The sequence below is a fragment of the Myripristis murdjan genome, chromosome 6 (genome assembly GCF_902150065.1).
Source record: "Myripristis murdjan chromosome 6, fMyrMur1.1, whole genome shotgun sequence".
Taxonomy (NCBI): domain Eukaryota; kingdom Metazoa; phylum Chordata; class Actinopteri; order Holocentriformes; family Holocentridae; genus Myripristis; species Myripristis murdjan.
In genome coordinates, this window is record NC_043985.1 from 18,323,655 (window position 1) to 18,344,650 (window position 20,996).

The following is a 20,996-nucleotide window of genomic DNA, read 5'->3' on the forward strand; positions in this document are numbered from 1 at the left end:
GGTATTAGATGCCTATAGTTAAATAATTCCCACTGCATTTAAGTATAACAAAGGACTGTATGACAAAGTTACCTGCACACAAGGAATTTCCACTGAAGTGAGAAAGCCACAGATTCCAAGCACTGAGCTCATGATGAGCAGGCATCATCTAAGTGCCAAATGCATCCATGAACAGCCACCAGCATGATCAGGCAAAATATTCCTCTGTTTTTATAATATTATCAGCCCCCCCACCACATAACATAAAAGATAATAATACAATTAAGTAAATTAAGATCACTATAAACGTTGTACTGTGTGCTATAGACACACTTCGGTCCATGAGTGGCTGTTATAAAGATACTGAATGCGCTATAACTTGGGATAATAGAATGGCACAGAATGGAATTAATAGACAATGAAGAATCATGCAATCTTTCATTTTACATACTTTCCACTACCTATTCAGGGTCCCGGGGGTCGAGCCTGTTCCATTGGGCTGAAGGCAGGGAAACACCCCAGACAGGTCGCCAGCCCATAACAATGAAAATAAATAGAAAAGATCTTAAATGTGCAGCAGCTATATTTAACACAAACATTGTTTTTCTAAAATAATTTAATCTTCCAACCAGATTCTAGCATACAGCTATTTTGGAAGATGTATTTTAATGACTTTAAATTAACAGTCTATACCATAGGGAAAAAAAAAAGAAAGAAAAAAAAAAGACCACTGGGAAACGTATAGCCTCAGTTCAACACTGGAAAGGAACATGAGGAGGACAATTCTGGAAGTATAGTAACACAGTGACAGAATGAGGACACAAGGATATTAGTGTTCTGACACTGTTTAAAACAATAATTTACATTTTTTTTAACAAGAAGGTGCTTGAGAGTCATTCATAACACTTGTACATTTAAAGTAGTTTTAAGTGAGGTAAAACAAATGACTATTCTGACATGTTTCTCCCTGGATTACCATACTTCAGCAGCAGACAGGGGTCTGCATGTGGGTTGGAGTCACAACAGGTGAATTCCTGCTTGGTGACGTCTGTGCAGGTCTGCCTCCACCTTATCTCATGTTTCTTGTCTTGTCAGGGCCAACACTAAATACCTGGGAACACCTATTCCTTTTTTTTTTTCTTTTACTGCTAACTGCTACTGGCTACAGTGGCAGGCACACATACAGAGATTGCTTATTAAAATAAAATAAGATTTTGTGCAAGATAAGGAAAATTTTATATTCCTAACAGCCTCTTATCATTATGAGCACAGAGCTCACTGTTTGAGTAGTTACAACGGTGCATTCGGCCTTTTAAGAGTTAAGATATGCTTGCTCTGAAATGAGCATGGCAAAGCCACTCCCCCAGATGTATTAACTTGTTCCAAGAAGCAAATGTTTAGGGATGAAGGCTGCTGATTGGCTCAAAACCTTTCAAGGCTTGCCCCCTAGTGAAAGAAGTTGCTCCCACTACTGAATTTGTAATTGGCAGTGAATGAAATACAATTCTTTCAGCAGCTCTTGGTGGCATGCCAAAAACATTCTTTCACATAAACAACACTCTCCAGTAATATTATTCATATGATAAATCATTAGTTTAGGCTGATCATTTTTCAAGTTTTCAGTTATTTTAAAATCACACATCAAACATGAAACTTTACTTACTGTGGGGCTTGTGTTTGGCTTGAAAATAAATGCTGGCATGTGCATTATTGCATTATTATATTGCATGTGTGACCAATGGGAGATGACTGAAAACATGTTTTTCAAATAAAAAATGATGTTTTTGTTTGTTTTATTGTCTTTACACTAAAAATGTGTACCTTAAGGCATGTACAAGTACACTGCATACCACAATACACACACACACACACACACACACACACACACACACACACACACACACACACACACACACAGTCCCCTCACTAGGACATCTCTAGGCTCTCAGGGCTGCACCAGTAGGGACTCCGAGGGCGGCAGCAGCAGAGTGTGCCAGTGTCTGAACTGGAATCAGGTTTCCCTGGCAGGCTTAGGGCTTTAGGGCACAGGGAGGTTACTGAGGGTGGACATGGAGGCCCTCATGCCTGCACTGTGTTAGTGGCACCTGTTGCAAATACATTCCCCTTTGTAACTCAATCACATGTCAGACAAGGAAAAGAAAACTGTTATTACAAAGTACTGCTTCATTTAAATCAGTGTCACGCAATTGTCAATTAGGCCAAAAGAAAACATCATCAGCCAATAAGTTGTTGTGGCTGTGTGCTCTGCTTTCCCTGCTGCTTGCACTGATTCTTATGAGACAAAGTTCTGAGAGCATCAGGGGCATGAAACCACATTAAATGCCTTGATTCTGGTAAAGCATGAGTTATCATACTGATGCGGTTACTGACTCACAAATACACACAAATACAATGCGATAAATGCAGACCCTGTAAATGACCGACAATCAAAACAGACATTCCGAGAAGTAAAGGTGCTAAATAGTACCAACTCGTAATGCCCTCTGAATCACATCTGCCCTTCACATATCTCACTCCCCTATTTTGTTTCTTAAAGCGATATGGAAGTTTAGTTAAACATTTGCCTGTGTATTTCAAAAAGGATGTCTCCTGCACAGCTACTTACTTTCTTCAGGTACTGGTCAAATGCAGGATATTCAAATATGCTCAAGCCACAAACTTTGCTGCACACAAAAAAAGCTTTAGACCCATTTGATAAATAAACTATTTATTCCAACATATTTCGGAAGTAAAAGACAACATGGCAAGCAATGCGTTTTGCGAGTTGCTTCATCAGGCTTGGTCCTGATGTGGCAAAAAGTTAAATGCATTGCTTGCCATGCTGAATATTTATAATCTAACTGTTTGAATGAGAAAATCATTCGAAAATCGAGAAGATCTTGGCATACAGGAATTACATTTACATTACGTGTTTTCCAGATCTCCACTTTCTCATTCAAGCAGTTACATAATAAAAATTCAGTGGTCAGTGCAAAAAAAGTATAACTATGACTTCCTGATGTGATACTGTTTGAGTCATGTTTGTAACTTCGTATTTTAGTTAGAACTATGGTTTTGAGAGCTGTTTAGTGAACACAATAGACATATAGACTTATATTTTTGAGCTCATTAGGCATATGTTCTCCTAAACTTCCATATTGCTTCTCTTTTGATCTACTTTTTCTTCTCAATTCTTGTCTTTTTGCCTAGCACTTCTCTATTACACGCCAACATCTTAAGGCTACAGGAACATGTAAAGTGCTGTAGAGTACTTTTAACAGCTGTGGCCCTGAACCATGTAATTCTGGTGCAAATTCAGAATTATACTATACATGCATTGCTCCAGCTTGTGTTCCTCATTTTCTCATATTCTCTCCTTTTAATGTTTTTACTTTATGTGATATATGGTCTGTGTGCTGCCCTGGCTGCAGCTTAACCTCTTACTGCTGATCTTGCCCAGCTCTCCCTAAAAATGAGATTTTGAATCTAAATGGGCCTTCACCTAGTTAAGTAAAGGTTAAATAAAAATAAATTAATGTGACACTGGAATTGAGTATCAGGTACATACCTGAAATGAAAATGTAGTAGTTTTTGGTCGTTAATTATTGGGGAAAGTCCCTTCCTATATCGAGCCTATTTATAAAATTCAGTGATACACAGAGACGGTTTTCTCCCTCTGTTTGTTATATAAAAGCAGGATTTAGAACTTGATAATCAGTGGAAAATCCTTATCCAACAGCAGGCACTTACTCAATAGACAGTCCAAGATATTATATTATTAGTAGTAGTCTTAAGCAGAAACCTAATTTAGGCACTAACCCAACAAATAAAAATTATTAAGCACAGACTTCAGCTTAATGGACAATGGCAAAACCAAAAAGTCAAAAAGGAAAAGGACCACCCAATTCAGCAATCCAAAAACTACATCTGCATCACTCCTCAGTTCCTTCCCAAATCACTTAAGATGAGTGCTTTTCATCTTGGAAAGGCAAAGCTGATGCTCACTCACACATTTGGCACAGAGATAGTTGATTTGCTATTTTGCCCACGTGCCTTACTCTGAGTGATGAAGCTTTCTTTTCCCTTCTTCCTCTGTTGATGCAGCTTGGGTTTTGGTATGTACTAGCCTCATCTTTGTCTGTTCAGCCATGGTGGCCATCACTGGTCATGCCAACCACCCAGTTTTTCTTCTCTTTAATCCAATTAACCTGCTGTTGCTGCTTCTGTATATGTAACATGCATGCCTTCCTTTGTGCCAGAGGACTTTTTGCAAAAACGAGGGTGAATGATGAAATGGGTACAGGCTGAATCACAGAGAGACACAAGAAAATGTTGTAGTTCAAAACTTGAAAAAGTAAAACTTCACTGGATATGTTGGAGTTGGAGCTTCAAAAGGAGTACTGCAGCACTGTGGAAGATACGTGGAACCATTACAGCACCAAGAGGAACTCTCCTACGAGGAACACTTATACATGGAAACGCTGGGTTCAAACCACACAGAGCCAATGTTTTTTATGTAAATTCAGCCATGCTTTTGAATTCCATTGTTGCACAGTTACCACAGAAATGTCGAGCAACCTTTGCATGAAACAGAATTCAGTCAGTTTCTCGGAAATGCGGTTGGTGCAGCTCGGTGGAATTGTGGAGTTTTTAACCACGTGATGGTCATGTGCTCCAGTTTCACAGTGCTATGAAAAAAAGGTTCTCCAGGTTCTAAAGTGATCGATTTGTGGTTCAATACCTAAACTTTTAGAATCATGGAAAGAAATGGCTGTTGTACCTGTGAGGAACATAAGTTTCAAGAAATTCATGAAACACAAATAACTCTATGGCATTCCATTTCAAGAAGCATTTCAAGAAGAATACAATATTTAAAAAAAAAAAAAAAAAAAAAGCTCCAAAATACCATCTAGCTGTTTTTTTTTTTTTGTTTTTTTTTTTAAATTGAGAAATCAAAGATCAGGCATTTGAACTTTTCCTCCTCTGGTCATATCCAAGTCCTACTGCCCTAATGTGTGCTGCATGTGTGAAAGTGTGTAAGGAAAGACTTCTTCAAAGAGTAGGAGGTAATTGAGTCGGAGGGTCTAAAACAGGGCACAGCTGTTCACACAGGCCTCTCCCCTCGCCTGCCCCTCTCCCTGTGAAGGCCCAGGCCCATGCACCCCTGGAGACCTCTGGGTAATAATGCAGTGGTCACGCCAGCCCAGCTCACAACTGACACTTCAGAGAAAGAGGAGAGCAAATCAAATTAAACATGGCTGAGAGATAGAAATGACAAAGCTGTGGTGCTTACTCAAAACTTCAGCTGAAAGACATATTATAAACAATTAAGTTTTTTTTCCCTGTTATGCTCTACTCCAGTGTAAACCTGTTGTCAGATTCAAAAACGCAAACACACAACAAATCAAGGGCTTTCACAAACCAGCTGCATGCATTCTGTTGTTTGTGCTTTGATCAGAACCTGGATGAGAAACAATTTAAATCCCATTTGTATGATGAATTTATGTCCGTGACTTCTTATATTAAAATATTAAAATTTTGTTAAGGTGTTTTGGTATAGCTTACCAGAAAAGCTGTTGTGAAAAATGTTTTAACAACTAGAAATGCTTTTGGAAAGTTTTTATGACAAATCATACAGTATGGCACTGGGGATTGAAGCGCTACACAGTCACAGCAGAAACAGCAGAGGGGCCAAACAGCCAAACAGTCAACACAGTCATAAAACACATTAACCTGTGATGGCAGCTGAACGAAACCACTGAGCACTCACTCGCTTTGGTTGGGGAACAGGTTTGGTGATGACATATGGACCTAATTAATCTGAAGTTTGTTTGAATGTGATCTCAGTTCTCTGGCTTGCTAGTTAATCAGCTGCTTTTATCTCCTTTTTGGAGAACACAGTATGACGGGTTACCCAGCGAGCTAATCAGTTTTAATTATTGAACGGTTAGCTATCCTAGCTTAGAGCAATTACATCCATAAAAGCACTGCTTTACAACAATGTGATTTATGACCAAACACCAGAAACATATAAAATATATATTATCATCTGACAAAAAAACTATTCATGCATTGCTACACGTCACTGCATCATTGCAGTCCAAGCAAGTTAATGATGAACCTTGTAGCCAATTCTTCTGTCATGCAAATCAAATCAATCTGCATAAAAGAGGAGGATTATGGGAGCTCTGTGGAAAAAAATAAGTCATATTTTGACAATGCACTGGGTAAAATAGCTATTTTGAGCAGAGATCCAACAGAAATATCTAATGGAGAGGTATCATGATGCAAAATAACACTGCTTTGTCATTTACTTTTTGGTTTCAGAACAAAGTCTCTTGCAATGTTGATTGTTCGCCAGTGGCACCATCCTCTGTCTTACACCAGCAGAGGGGTGGTTTGCTCCCGAAACAGAGTATAAGCCTGAAAGTGAGTTTTTAAAAGCCACATTTGGCATCACCTGGCAAAGTAATCAACAACCCTAACAAATCTCTGTAGATGTATTATGGTTATAAACTCCACTAAAGCGGTTATGTATTCTATCTATAAACAGGATATCTCAAAAAGTTATTAACAGATTTCCATGAAATTTGTGGGACAGCTACATTTTGAGCCAAGGAACAACTGAATACATTTTAGCAGTGGTCTGGATCTGGGATTTCCGCCACTCTGAACATTATCATTTTGTAGCCACAATAGGAGATAGAGATGATTTGATTCCAAATCCTTCGGAGATGTTTGCAGTAGGGGAAATTAACTTTCTAATGCACTTTCTAGGCCATCATGCATGGCCAACAGTTTTAGTCATCTTCAGCCTAAAAACAAACTAACTGTTGAACATAATATAGCTTCCAGTCAAGCCATAGCATTAGACGGTTCATTGTAAATCAGGCTGAATATCTGTAAACCACATGGAACTGAAACTCAGCTCGCGTAGTCATTTAAGTTATGTGGGCATTTTCATATATAAAAACAAGGAATAAAACATTGCTTTGGATACTACATGTGCATATCAATAGTACTTGTGTAAAGTTTGCACAACCCACCTATTGTCTGATTTTTGTGACGCAGTGAAAAGTGTTTTTGGATCATGAAACTGGAGGGAGAGATAATGGAACAGCCATGGGGAAAGAAGCATAGTTAAATCTTAAATTGGAGGCAATTTGATTCATTTAGTTGTGTTGGAGACGGGGAGTCCGGGGAGACAGTGCCTAAGGCAGAGTTTTTGTCATCTTCTTTTTGTATCAGTGGGAGTAATTCATGTCCTCGGGGGCCGGCTGTCAGTAGCAAGGCTCCATGATCACATTCCTTCTGATCCAGGCCATTATCGGCCCATTCAGCAGCACTGGAGCCTGCTTACATGGGCCTCTCTCCGGGCTGACCTCTTGGGCCCTCGCCTGGACCTGACTCAACACTCACGCTAATCCACACCTCAAAGACTACAAACACAGACTTAGATTAAAGTCTGAGGATGGAGTCACACAGCCAGCCACATGAGCATAGCATGATCAGCTCACATATACACTTTTAACACACAACACAACCCTGGTCATAGTCCACAGTCTGCACACACACTTGTACATGCATGCACATGTGCACTCTCACAGGTGCACAGACACACAGACACACAGACACACACACACACAGACACACAGACACACACACACACACACACACACACACACACACACACACACACACACCATGCTTTAAATAACAAGGTGATATGAACTGTAACAACTACTGGCTACAGCCCATAAAGGCAAATCATAAGATAATCACCTGTAGCCAACAATCTTGTAATCATGAATCAAAAAGTCAGCTTTGGAAACAGTTCAGACGTAAGCCACTATTGTGAAGGATAATATTTTCACTTTCTATCAGCATGCATTCAGTTGGCCATAGAGTTACACTGTTTTTACATACAGATAACAATGTTACATTTCTAATTGCACTGTCTCTGCCAGTGTGATTTCAGCTTAATCACTAAGGCATTCCTCTTGGCTACAAATTAGAGGCGTGTCTAAAGGCAAAGGTAACAAGCCCTCTGGTGGGAACCACACCCTGTCTCGGCCTCAAACACCCCCACCCCTCCTTATTATTGTTTGGAACGTCTCCATTTGGTTTGGACGCTTTTATGTCAATAAGCAACATAATCATTGGCTGTCATATCCAAGTGGTGCCACAGGTTCTCTTGTGTGGGCGCCATCTTGCCCCAGGGGTCCTAAGTATCCATGGGGGACTTTCCTATTGCAAGCTGCCTCCATCATGCCCACACTTAACAGCACATTTATTGAAAGGTATTAAACCGTAGCTGATGTTATGTATTTTTAATATGCTGCTGTGCCTTGCCAACTGTAGAAGAGAGCTGACTGCAATTACAGAATTATAACTACCATAGAATTAAAATTGGCTGCATATCTCTGCTCAGTTCATTTGAACTGTCTAAACATGACTAATGCATTCATAAAGTTTTGTTTCAGATTGCTCATGGCCTCTTAAATGTAAAGGGCAAAAATGAAAATACTGCTTGAGAGAAGGAGCACAGTAGCCAAAACCAACTGGCACTCAGATGATTTTCACACCTCAGGAAGATATCGTCCACCCACTCTGGCATAGCATTCCTGTGCAAATACTCTTTCAAGTTTATATTCTCTCCATCCAGATTACTATTACTATTTCCATGTTTAAGCTCGACCAAAGCAAACAAATCTCCTCTGTAAAGTAAAGCTGCCATAAGCAAAGTACATGGTGTTTTGAGAACAAGGAATTTTAATCCTGTTTGAACACACTCTTCTATGGCTGTGACTGGTTTCTGTGTAAATTTTGTGAGGTTTTACTCTGAATCTGTTTTTTTCTGCTCTGCATCCACAGTGGCAGTATAATGGGTGAAGCAGGGAGGGGGGGTGTTGTTGGAGACTACAGAGAGCACAGGCACTTAGTGTGAACCACTGTACTTTTTAATGTTTCCCGAATGCTAGTAAATCTAACCCTCCTAAAATCCACAGTGAAATATAATGCCAAGTATGACATCATCCGGCACAGACACTTTTTATGATTTTGAACTTCATTTACAAAGAGCAGGGCTGGGCAGGCCACAGAGTCCAGCTTTGAACCCGGTCGCCACACTGAACCACCCAGAGAACGGATTGGCAAGTCGAGTCATTCAAACTCTGGAAAACTCCAGAGCAGAGCGTAGACACGGGAGAAATCAGTTGCTGCTTTCCTATTATAGTTTGTTGTGTAAATGTGAAACATCTGTTGGCATTTTACTTAATTGCTAAGTTGTCTGATGATTTGGCAACTTGATAATGTGACTTTGAAAGAAGAATGGTTGTTTTGCATTTACTTACTCCTTTCAGAGGTACTTCACAGCTACTAAATAGCTGATGAAATGAAAGCATCATTCATACTAACTTGAAGATTGAAAATATGAAATTACACCTATCTGGTCAAAAAAAACAAAACAAAAAAAAAAAATAGGTTCTGGTACAATTCAGGGCAAAATTGCTCTACTCTGTCAAAAGAGCCTTTATGATATGTTTTTTAATGAAAATGAAGAGCATTTATGAACTGATAATAATATAGACCGCACTAAAAAAAAACCTAAAAAACACAAAAGTGTCCTTAAAAATGGCCTTTTGTGGATCCCTAAGGTCATTGAACATCACAAAACGTCCAAAGTAAACGGCATATTTTCTCTTAGATTGTGCATTTTGTGGAATATTTCCTGTTCCAACAGAGCCATGGATAATAGTGTTATTGTTGTACTCTGAGAGTTTCCCCTATTTCCCTGTTAAAGGATGCTCATTAGAAGACCAACCAGCTAATCTGGTGTTGGGGTCCTGATAACTGGCTTGCTTGGCGTCACTCTAGTAAATTGCCGTGGCTCCCTGTTAAAAGCCGGCAGTTGATAGCGGTATCAGGAGACAGACTGCGTTGGGGAGACAGAGCGTCCGGCTCCAAATGACCTCCCAAAATAGACAAGTGCTCCAAGACCAGGGGCCTTGGACACCTCCAGTTGGAGCAGAGAAGCTAAGGCAGGGCCAGATCAGGAAGAACATGTCATCAGAGCCATTGCTGTTAATGGCATGCAGATATTCAAGGGAGGCGGCAGACACTGAATGACCCCAGCCCTCAGCCTGTGGCTCTCCCACCAAGCACAGCCTTGCCACACCACAGACAGGTCAGACAGGGAGTCGCCTGAGTAGAGTGGGAGTCACTTACTACACTGAGCTGATAATGATAAATGCCCATTCACAATCACTAACAGTTTGAGATCTGCTCTGTCTCTCTGGCAGTGGTCAGAGAACAAGCACACCATGTAGCTCCCAGGCTTAACAGGTGAACTAAGACAAAGACATGACTGTTAGTTATACTGTCCTTATGAAGCAAAGACATACATCTTCAGGCAGTTTGGCATATCCACCTGATTATCCACACTACGGTCAAATATTTCAGTGAGCCTGTTTAAGCAGACTGACCCTATGCAAAGTTGAGATGGCAGCCATATCCAATGGAACATACTGTTTTCATTACATAGCTTGGGCTGTCTCTCTCCACCCAGGGAAACAGTGTGATTTAAGCCCTGCTGGTGCGGCAGGGTCAGAGCTGTGACCCTGTCTTTTCCCCAATGATGATTTACTTATGAACAGGGGGCACACTTTCCACTCTGACCAGGCACTACCCTGGCTCAGGTCCTCCCCATACAGTCACTTGTAAGAGTCACTTGTTTGGTGCTGCACGGGAAAGCAAATAGTTACCATCCCCGATGCTACACTTCCACTCCCATCCTAATGAAGTAAATCACCAATAGGAGAGAGGAGAACAGGAGGCATTGAACCATGGAGTGAAAACAAGGGAGCTCCAGTGTGTCCCAGCTGGTCCTGTGCAGGCCTGAGAGCAATGCAAAGCAGGAGGAAGTGAGGGAATGATCCCTCAGAGCACCTTAAGCTGGAGAAGGAACGTATTGTGGAGAAAGTGTGACTTCATAACAGCAGGTTTGAAAATTCTTGAGATGCCTGTAGCTCAGCCAATGTGCACAGCCTAAATTCTCACTATAAATCAAGCATATCTGCAACCTGTGCATTAAAAAAATACTGATTGGTTGAGCAGGGAAAGGTTTCCAGTAGCATGGCTTCAACACAGTATGCACAACTAAATTTTGCAGTATCGGCTGAGGGTTTTTTTTTTTTGTTTTTTTTTTATATTTTTGTCTTTTTCTGAATATTTTGGTTTGGTTAACTTGGTATGGCCTCAAAGTTTCCTGTATACTGGAAGGCACCTATACACATGTACGCACACATGTACATATGCTTGACCCTAAATCAAACATTACACATTACATACAAGTGAAATGAAATGTGTCATAGCACATGATTAATTCAGCAGATCTGCTACGATTATATTATGGTATAATTGCAATGGTGAAACAAAACTCATAGCATAAATTAAGTCTTACGTATGGTTGCACCTGATGCAGCCATGCAGTTTGCTCCCCAGGTGAAGGGATAGTCTTATGCTGAGGTATAAATAATGCTACATCATATGGCCTGAAACAACTGTAAATGTCCCACCAGCATCTATGTTCTGATCAGCTAGCTTGTCAATACTACTGCTTTGGGAAATGAATCTCCATGTGTCTATTCCAACAGGCTCCCCTGACACCACCAACGGATTCAAATCAATTGGTTTGTCTCTCGTCTTTATAGCCCTGGGCAGCCTGTGAAAAATGGATCCTCTTAAGAGGTAACACAGTATCCATGTGGGGCAGAAGTCCACAGCATGACTAATGGAGCTCCAGTCTATATGCTAATGCTACATAACACAACACTAATACTGGCTGCATTAAGTTAGCCATGATATCAGGATGATATCATGTTTGCTGAAAGGAGAGCCAGTCGATGAAAAACGGATGATGGCAGAAAATACCATCTTCATAATGCTCTGCATCTCAGACACAGCTGTGTGCTGGGGGAAAGCAGTGGTCATTAGGAGTCTTAAAGGGTAACGACTCCTAACTCTGATTTACTTGATCTCCTATCTTTGAGGAAACTGCGGAGTGCCTGCCAGTCTGGCGCTCACAGGCTCCCTGTGTGACCTCAGCGAGCAAACCTACACAGCGCTCACAATGGGGCGGCCCACTGTGGCCCACGTCCCTGGTGCTTCAGTAGCTGTGGGCCTGGAGCAGGGAAGGAAATCCTGGTAGCGAGGACAGCCGGAAAGAGTGTGGCCATTTCAGTTTGCATGTCTATCCTTAGAGGTCAAAGAGAGCCTTTTCCCCCTTGGGGCCTCCATGGTCCCTCTCGCTTCACCCCCCCTCCTCTTTGAGGGACATTCCATTCTTCAAATCTTGCCACTGAAACAGCTCAGATCAATCAACATCTCAAAATTTTGCCCATTTACCTAATTACTGAAAGCTACAATATAACTAAGGTAAGCATGATGGTCCATGTTATTGCTAAAAAGAAACCAATTCGCAGGAACAAAAGCTGTTATTATGCCACCCCCTGAGAAAGGTTTCCCCCAAAAGTCCTTGCTCCTGATAGAAACATGGAAATAAATTTGCTACGGTGCAAATACATGATCTGATTCACTGTCATTCACAAGGAAATGAACTACACAATATTTCTAGAGGGGCTAAAACATGAGTTACCATTTTCACTCTCATAGTTGTGTCTTCTTGGCACTTCTCGTGAAAGAAAACAATTCAAAATTAATTTGGCCCTGTGGTTCCTAAGCACCGTGGCTAACGTTCGGTGTAAGTCCTGCTGCCAAGCTGTGTGTAATGTAACCAGAGCAGGATCCCCGGGGAGACCTTCAGAAAACCAGGATTAAGTTTGGGCACAGGAAAGTGATTGATCAGCAGGATACATGAGAGGGGCACACAGCAGAACATACACTTTTCCTCGTCTTCATCACAAGTACTCATTGCAATATTTTCCTTCAGGGCAACAGTAAACCCACAACTCAAGGACTTCCCTAATGTGTCATCCATATGAGCATATTGGTGTTTGTGTTAGAGTGTCTCTGTGTCCTATAAACAATGTGTCCCTTGTGACGGTGAATAAGACATGGCCTGTAGACGAGCCTCTCCTGCATCAGGCCTGCCGGCCAGAGATTTGCTGGGGGACTGCCGCAGAGCCATGCCATTTGTCATGCTGTATATTTACAGGCTGTGTCAGCACAGGCCGGGTGGAGCGAGACGTCTCCGCTCTGTGCCTGACTCCACCGACGCCAGGCCCAGGACCTCCCCTCATTCATCTGTTTACTTTCTAAATAGGCCTCTGTTTGGACTTACATCAGTAGGGAGAGAATATCTAAGAAAACGAGGAAGGAAATCTGTGGAAAACAAAGGAAAGGGAAAGAAACCCTCTGTGATAGAGGCTGCCCCTTGCTGTTCCTGATTACGGCAGAGTTGCGGAGTGCTTGGCGCCATTGAAATCGGCCATCCAGGCAGCCCGGCAGGCCAGACAGTGGAGAGGAAGACTGGTAGTGACGAACGCAAATACCGAGTAGAGGAGCCGTCAGGGAGCTCTTTCAGTGTTTATGTATTTTAGATGGCTGTTTTTGATTTCATAAAGGAGAACAATGATAGACATCTACAGTGACTAAACTTGTTTTGTATGCAAATTACGCAATATGATGTTTTAATGGACTACATGGATCATAGAGAAGATTGATTCATTTATATATTATGTGAGCAATGTAAAGAAAAAAACATCAAGCACTGTCTCTACAAATATGCAGCTGAGAAATACAAAGATCTCATTTTAAAGTGCCGGCACAATGCTGAAAATTCATGAAGAGGTGGATGTAAGCCTTTAAGCACTTGAGATAGCTACTTGCTAAGTGGGTGACCATTTTGTTCATTTATAAATTTACAATTTTTACTTAAAGTGATACTAAACAATTAATTAGTTAATTAAGTTCTGAGCTTGCACAAATACTTTGCTGCTGGAGCCTCAAATGATCTCATAAAACAAGCCGCATCACAGCCTTCTTGCGAGACATAAATCACGACTTGTTTCTTGGCACACCAGAGATGACGTAAGCACTTATGTGGCAGGAATAGCAGGAAGTACCAAACTTTACAGTTTTGTCCACAAAACAAAACAAAGACACAACCACTTTCTTTGCAAAGTCTGTAAGAATTCTCTCCGTATAAAGTCTGTAAACAGAAAGGAAAGTGATAAACACTGAAGAAAAACAAACGCAGCGATCAAGATCACGATTAATTTGTGAAGGCAAAGGACGAAACAGTGAGGAATCAACACTGAAGAGGACATAGAAACCTTTTGGCTGAACAAGATACTTTTGAATTAATATGCAGTGGTGCTTTTACATCAATGCATGTCAGCATTTTTCTTGATTAGTAATGACAATATTCATAATAGCCTTGCAATGTCAAGTAGTTAGCATATGGATTGTTGTCCTGGCATTCACCTGACATGATGCAGTCCACACTTTATGGGATAATATTATTATCAGTGATAACAATGGGATTGCTATTGGTAGCCAGGTTACATAGTAGATGCTACAGCAGAATGAGGGAATTCATTGAAAACTAACTGAAAACAAGAGAGTTCCTCTTGCACTGCTTTAGCACCACTGCTGTGCTAAACTCATATAGTCTTGCTTTACTGTTTTTTTGGGCTGTGTGTTATAATGTCATAAAACCATCCAGTGAGAACAGTGGAGGAACCAGGTGGCTTCCCTGTCTCCCTCCAATGCAACTGTGTAATAAAGCAGCACTAAATAAATAAATAAAATAAAATAAACTTTGGATGAGAACATTTTCTGCCATGCCACAATTCTTTCATATACGACTCTAAACAAGCTTATTTATGGTTTTTGTGATTTTGCTGATACATAACACATAACCTGAGTTATTAGATGAGCCAAATACATAGAATACACAAGAGTACAGCTGCTGAAAATGTTGACGACTGTCATAAATATCACAAAATGAGTTTCCAGCGGCATGTGATGCTGCAGCTCATACAAGCTGCAGGGTTTCTCTGAACCATGCATTTCTGTTTATCTAAAATCAATTAATGTAGAGACCAGTCACCATTTTTCCCAGGCTTTAAGTCAACCGCAGTTTCCTGATGGTTATGAAACTTGTACATCACTACAGGATAAGCACAACACCGTTTGTCTGACAGCAGCTGGGAATTTCCCGGGTAATCTGAAATTAAGTTCAGTAGGACTGATGTAGTTGACAGAACAGAATATTGTATATTCATGCAACCATGCTCCTCATATCAAATGAAATAAGTTTTGTCTGTGTGTGCGTGTGAGTGGTGTGTGTGTACGTGCATCTGTGTGTGTGTGTGTGTGTGTGTGTGTGTGTGCTTGTATACGCCTGTGTGTGAGTGTAGTCAGGGATATTTCCCGTCTCCTAGACTGTTGTGTCCTGTCTGCCCTGTGGCTCTGGGGATCTCTAAGCAATCAATTATGGAAATTGTCTCAACATACTCTTTAACATGGTTCTTTGTTTAATCTGCTCAGTGTAACACTTGGAAATAAATACAAATCTAACAAAATATATGTTTTTTGCCTGTTACATTTGTGTGTGCTCAAGCCAGAAAATGCCTCAGTCTTTTGTGTCACCACAGCAACTCTATCTAATCTCCATTGAAAAGAACAAGAACACCAAAAAAAAATACAACAACAACAGAAAAATGAGTCAGTAGGAACCAGGGAGCCATGGGGGCTGGCTGGAGCCGAGGCAAGAGTGAAGAGAAAATCAGCAGTAAAGATTTGAAACAGGAAGAGTGTGGCGTCAGTACAGGCGGGAGATAAGAGTGCTGCGCTCCATACACAAACACAGGGTTTCTGTGGCTGAGTGACTCCCAGCTCTCCGGGCGCCCTCACAGTAGCTGTCCTCTCCCCCTGGCTGGCTCCGGACGGCAGCCCGTCACCCAGCCCTGCACACAGCAGATCTGGGGGCCTGATACACCCTCACTGACTCCAGGGGTTTAAAGGGATTTGTGTGAGTCCAGAGGAGTGAGGGGGCAGAGCGGGCCCCCTCAAACAGGCAACCCTGGGAAAAAATGAGGGGACCTCTATCCCATGCTGCATTGCAACCAGCCCCCTAGGTCGTGTAGCCTAAATGTCATTACAGCTCAACTCCAAGGGAACTAATTAACAACAAAGCCTTCCTATTCTCTTATTATTTTTCCTACTGTGTCCAGCTGAGAGAGGTATTTTTCAAAATTAATTCTACGAGTCAAAGTTGAAACAAAGCCTGCCCTGTTACTCTCATACACCCCCAATGACTTGTGACACAGTGGCAATGGAAATGACCACTGCTGCTCCTAAAAAAATCCCGACTTAAACAAGTTGGTTCCAGGGACGGTGTAGTGTTCCAGCCATAATAAAGGACCAGCAGCATGGTGGTAACAGCAGTATGGACACAGATCAACATTGCAGACACAAATTGTAGTTGTATTTACATACAGAAGCAGGATCACATACAGCCTTTCCTTCACCACAAAACCGCTATCCGTTGCAAGCATGTTTCAAATCCTATTATCGGAAAATCCTGAGTCAAATATCCTCCCCAGTGAATCTCACAGGGCCATCATTCAACAAGCCTGTGTGTGTTATGACGCATTTCTAAGAGAGACATCCATCGTAAGACAGGCCTCACTCACAGCAGCCAAGACAGCAAGACACACAGAAAGAGAGACACGCACAGAAAGACAAACAGCAGAGCAGGCAGAAATACATCGAGTCAACAGTGTGCAGCATCAAGCCCTATCTCCTACAAGACTTTCATTCTTTTATAAACCCAGCTTGTGAAAAGAGCTTTGCTAATTTTCACACAGCCAGGAGACAGCTATAACTTCCAGGCACTACATGACAAAGTGTTTACCAGACAGACAGTGTGTGTGGACGAGAAGTGATGGAGCCTTTTGGCACTCCGCTGAAGGCTGGGATTCCTAGCCGGGTTAATAAAAGTGGCCCGTGGGGCACTGTTTTTCCAGGCGCTCCCTGTGATGTTTGAATGTGAACTCAAACAAGCCTTCATTATGTGGCCACAGCCCTGGAGCCCCTGGTGCTGGGAGAGAGGCCCTGCCACTGACAGCCATGGCCTGCTGACGGGCGCAGACGCCTTCCCTTCTGCTATGTCTCTCTCTCTTTTCACTTCCCCCACCTCTGATCGCGTTCTCCACACTCCTCTCAACTTCTAATCCCACACTCCCCCTCAATGCCTTTTCTTCTCTCTCCCCTACTATTATTCCTCCTTCACCAGTATCCCTCCGATCCTGCTCTCTCACTTCTCCAATCATTCTCCATGATGGACAGCTTTCTAATTGGACCTGAAAGATTCTCATCCACTATCTTAGTCTGTAGGCTTGGCTTAGCATCACCTAACTCTTTCCTGCGTAACGACAGCTGAAGGACATATGTATATGCCTCTGGAAGTGCTTCATCGTGTTTGGTGGTCCACACAATGCTGGCTCTGCATGAAATAACAGCATCTGATTTTTCACAACATACAGTAATTTATCATAGTTAGGATTACGGCAGTAAATCACAATCCTAAATTGACACTTGTGAAAACAGTCATTATCGCTAAAACACAACATTATCATTGGCCTGTGTGCGGCTGCAGATGGCCTGTCATGATTAGCTTGGAGCCCAGCGCTGTGCAGAACACAACATCCCCTTCGCTTTCCCCTGTGAGCTGACTGCTCTTAGATCTACCACACGTAACAGCAGTCGCTTCCAGCTGTCATGTTTTTTGCCTCAGCTCAATGTCACGAATAAAGGAGAAGGAACACATGACAAGGAGAAAGAGAAACAAACCGAGAAAGAGAAACAAAGAAAAGAGGTGGAGAGAATGAGAGAAAGAAAGAGAGAGAGGGAAAGAGAGAGATAGAAGGAAGAGATCTGTAATTAGACCCATCTTTTTCTCAGTGATTGCAGCCCAGTGTTTCCCAAACCAGTGGTAAAAATAAGCCCTCCTCCTTGCTTTGGCCTGATCCAGAGACACCCGCTGTGTCGCTCAAGCCACATTCAGACTGAAATGATTACGCGTCCTGGAGATATAGGACTTCTGGGAAGTCAAAAGGTCAGAGATGAGAGCAGGCAAGATTTGGAAAAATCCAGCACAGCACGACTCTGGAGAAAGAGCAGCAGCTTGACAAAGTGAGGAATTCACCCTGCATTTAAAATATTGCGACATGTATACTTAACTATATGTGGCTTTTTAAAGTTATATCTGTTTTAAACCTGTTTGCGTCCATTCATCATGTGCATCTCTTGTACTGGTTAATCCATATCCAACAAAATATTTTAATAATACAGTCTTGGCCTAGAACGTTTGAATAGAGTCATACGGCTATAAATTAAGAAACATTTATGTATGGCCTAGTTATTCAGTGATTTGCATGCTATTGGCAGGATTTGGTATGCTTTCTGTGGACAATATTGCCCTTGAAAAAATACACAAAATTTATGGAAGATTGGCCTAAGAACAGAGTGATCATTTCAGCAGTGAGGGAGTCAGACTTGGACTAGATTAAAAAAAAAAAGTACTTTGTAGCATTGGCCTGTCCAGTACGATTTTTTAAAAATTCGTATTCCTATTCTGCATTCTGGATTCAGATAATTAATGAGATACCACAGGTCCATAGGATGTAACAATATTCTAACAAGATGCTCCCTACTCCCCTTTGTAAAAGTGCAGGACAAATGTAATCTAAGAGTAAAATAATGGTGAAATTTAGTGTCTAAATTCAGAAAGGCATCAATTTACTCTTCAAAAAACACTTAATTTAGCTTTTTTATGTGTTGTAGCAATGTCAGCAGGCAAAAGGTGTTGTGTGTTGAAAAACAGGCATCCATGACTGATGACGCAAAAGTACTAAAACACATGGGGAAGTTGGGAATACCGACTCAGAATGTTTGGAATTCTGAACACCGAAATCGGAGTGAGTTGTTTTCACATTTAAGCCATATTATCAAATACTGTTTTTGAGTCACACACAGTGCCCGTACCTGTTCACAAACAATAACATGACCGTGGAAGATCATTTGATCTGATGTTCCATGCTCAGGGGCGCCATATATGGGGGAAACGCTAGGACAATTCCAAGGGCCCTTACCTGACAGGGGCCCCAAAAAATAGGTAAAAACTAGTATAAAACTTTTAAACCATCATTGAGTAAATATATATATATATTTTTCACGGGGCCCAAAATTCCTGGCGGCGCCCCTGTCCATGCTACCTCTTTGGCTATGCAGTGCTTTGTTGAGTAATATTAGGCAACATGATGCAAAGTAAGAACACTGATGTTGGCATAATAACATTTTTTGTGGTTCTTATTGTATGGCCTTTTAGATATAGAGATTTGAAAAATGAAATATAATTATCTCAAATTACATATAAGATGTAGGCATGTTTATTTTTGGAACTATTTCAACCATGTATTTCTCGGCTATGCAGTGATTTGTACCAATACACAGTCTTTCATTACTCACGTGCAATGGTCACCCTCTGTTTGGACGAAGGTGAAATAAACCAAGATAGCTGAGAAGATGTAAGGTTAATTCTGTTTACTGGCGTAGCTATAGAGTTGCTATAAGATCTCATTTTCTTACTTTTTACCCACCTACGTAACATGGTGTTTGCTATAGTGTTGGCATGGAGTGGGATCTACTGGGAACACATGGATGTTTGTACAGCGAATGTGGTCATCACTTAAAAAGTAAGCTGACAAACAGGAAAATCTCCCAAAGCCACAGTGTGTACCTTTAAGGCGCTGAGACATCACAAAGGTTAGATAGTAGAGATAGTCTTGTCCACTTGTCAGACAGCTCTACTAACAAGTCACCAGCCTGCCTCCGCTGGCCCATGAGCTCCTGGCTCCTAGGCGGCAGTTTGTTTGAGGGCTGTGTGTGTGCATTTCTGTGTGCGGCTTCTGTAGCTTCTGTCAAGCCGGAGGCAGGGACAAGGCCTGGGCCTAATACTCCGTCTGGCTCCACAAAGACAAAATGATTCATTACCATAGAAACCACTAATGTGAGTCATCTTTTGAATAATCATCAATTATTCATGCAGCCAGGCTCTCAGACTGTTTTGGCTGCTTTGTAAACACAAACTAACTAAATTCCCCCTCCCAAAAGTGAAACAAGTGGCTGGTTCTCATCCTGCCCAATGTTTACTGGTATGACTTTCGTTTAGGAGTTTGTCTAAGTGCTTAATAACCACGATGTTATGTAGAAACTTCAGGATCCCTAACAAGACTTTACTCAACGATTCATTCTGATAAAATGTCCAAGTGAGATTTTTATGTTCTTCAGTCACTCGTCACAAAGAGCATATAGTACATAGATATTTCCAAAACACTTAACTGATGAACAGCACAGGACAGCACATTCCCTTTCTTCTATCTTGGCCGCAAGATTGAGATATAGCAGATTGGTAAGAGAGGTGTGTCGACTGGGAGCCAAGCTGGAGCTGTGAGAGCTGTAACACCTCCCGCAGTGATGAAGCTGACTGACATGGAAACACCAAACACTCTCCAGGAATCCCAAACACGTGTTTCATCAAGTGGCGTTGATAAGTCAGCATATTCTGCCACTGAAGATCCCTGGAGTATCAGTGTCGAAGAACTCCCCCGTGTTGGGTCTCTGGGATGCTGGGAGGGATCTTGTCAGGCTCTCCTGTGGTGAGCGGTTGGGACAGGTCAGCTAAAATGGAGGGTGAGAACCACACTAGAGTCTGGGCAATGTTAAGTCAACACTACAGAGCAGTTTGTCCCGCTGAGAGGTCAGCCGTCCTCCATTCCCTATGACCTCTGACCCATGACTTCTTACCTCCAGCACTGTGCTGTCTGAACGGTCCCATCTGTCTATCTGTCAGTCTGCCTGTCTCAGTTCCAAACAGCAAACTCACCCATGGAGTCCAGTTGTGTCAACCAAAATGTTTTACTATCTAATAGGCTACTTACTCTCCCTTCATCTGGCTGAGAACAGGATGCATTCAGTCAGGGTAACTA